The following is a 2,274-nucleotide window of genomic DNA, read 5'->3' as shown; positions in this document are numbered from 1 at the left end:
ATCATTATCAAAGACCGGTAGTAGAGTTATCGTCGTCTAACGACGAAACCGTCCCTGTAAATTTGTTGTCACGGGGAAAATCAGATCTACGATTTATAGAAGTAGATATGCGAGAGGCATAACAACGGTAGTCACGAATCAGACTGTCCATTTGTCTCTAACCAACTGGCTAACAAAAGAACGCGTGTATATCGTCGCCGGTTTAACACGCTATGTACCTACCTACCACGTTGACAACGAACACCGTTCGCGGTGGTTTGAATGAGACGCGCGCGATACTTATCTCCGAACCCTCGTCTCGCACCGCGCCTTCCTATCTTTCATCGCCAAGGGGAGCAACAATTTAGACCGACCGTTTTCACTTTTTATCCCATCAGCGCACCGGTTCGCTGATGCTCGTTTACCTCCGAGATCCTGAGCCACGTACAAACGCAGTACTTTCCGCCTGAATACGTAGTCAGTATCACCTCCTTGTTACGACTCTTTGCGAGGCAAATAAAATAGCTCGGTGAATGATTAAATATACGTTTCACTGTTGTGTCACGTATAAATAAATATTGAAGATAGCCAAACGATTTTATCGACACGATTCAACCCGCGCACAAGGGGAGAAAAACGAATGGCAAGCGAGACCCGGCGAGACGATTCGATAAAGCTCGGAAACCGATGTTTCACGTGATTAAAAAGGTGAAACGTAGCCATGCGTCGCGTCGTTTCGCTCGTCAAACCCCTAAATCATAGACATCGGGCGACGGTGACAGACAGGCAGTCGTCGGTGTTCGTGAAACCGAGGCGAGCAAAAGAGCACGAGGTTGGATGGGAACGGAACGGGTATGAAGTAGAAGGAATAAAAGCCGGGAGAGGAGAGAAAGAGGGTGAAAGGACGGGAAAGAGACAGCAGTCGCGGCTCCAAGTGACAGGCGGATGTAGTGAGAATGACACGCTCGTTTCCATTTGAGCAATTTCAGCGCGACACGAGGACTGAGACACCGCGCCGCCGCGGTGCGTTCTGCCGTGCCGCAGCGACCACGGCTGTGTCTTCCCGTCAGGGGGAAGAAAGCCGACGAAACGCCAGGAACAAAAGAGATGAGACAGGGTCTGTGGGGTGCGCGAGCTGTCACCTGCATTGTGTTGTTGCTTTCCCTTTCCCTCTCACTTTTCTCCCCTTCGTGTCAACCTGACCTCTACCCTCTCTTTCCCACCCTCGTTTCCTTACCAGCGCCGTTTCTCTCCGTTCTTTATATCTTTCTTCTTCCACTTCCCTTATTGTTCGGCTCCACGCTCGTTGCTCATCCTTTTCTCTACTCTTTCTACGACACCTTGTTCGTATACAGGGTGTCTTAACGATCTTAAGTACAGCGGGTGATTAGTTATGAAAGGGTAAAAGGAGAAAAAGCAAGCCTTCGCACGCATCTTTGAATATTTGTATAGCAGAGTAGTTGCACGCTCAATTAGGTATTGCATTTATTATGAACTTATTCTCATTTCATATCGATACCTAATTTTGTGAAAAATATAACATGAAATTTAAAATTAATTTTTGTCTCTTTTTATAAATACATAATTCTCACAAAGAAGGGGAACATCGACAATACTCATACCGTTACGCGCAAAATCGAATTATTCTGTAGTTAAAATTGTTTATTCCGATCTCTCTTATCATTTCGTTCCGGACTTGAGGGTTGCAACTGCAAAGCCACCCAATATACCAGTGTTTTCGTGTTCCTAGGCCGGGTCCTCCTGTCTGCGACTCTGTTCCGTTTCGCTCGACGACGACGCGACGCGACGTCGACTCGTTGCTCCGCGGTGGTACAATAGCCACCGGCGGTTTCCCTGTGTCCTTGTGTCACCGCGCAGCATGCCTAATCACCCTTGGGCAACCGTGTCTGCTATTGAGATGTTTAATTAACTCTATTGTGATCCTCTTTCGGATCCGCGATCCGACTGCCTCCGTGCCCGCGCTTCCCCGATCATTGTCAACGGCGCCGGAGGCGTCTTATCCAACAGAAATCACCCGGACCTCTCCTCTTTGTGCCTTTGATCTCGCGAAAATCGGTATACCGTCTCTTGTCTACCTTCGCTGCGCTTATTCAATTAATACCTACCCTTTGTTCCCCTCGAATTTTCCATTTGCTTCAAACGCACCACCGCTCCGCTATTTTTAATCGAAATACACCCCTGCTGCTCCTTTTGCCGCTATCTGACCGTACATTTTCTTTTCTTTAAGGATGTATAGGCTATACATTTAAACAATGCTAGCATGTTGAATTTGTT

Source organism: Ceratina calcarata, unplaced genomic scaffold, assembly GCF_001652005.2.
Source record: "Ceratina calcarata isolate Rehan_Ccalc_2016 unplaced genomic scaffold, ASM165200v1 scaffold140, whole genome shotgun sequence".
Taxonomy (NCBI): Eukaryota; Metazoa; Arthropoda; class Insecta; order Hymenoptera; family Apidae; genus Ceratina; species Ceratina calcarata.
Note: the sequence above shows the minus strand (reverse complement) of the source record.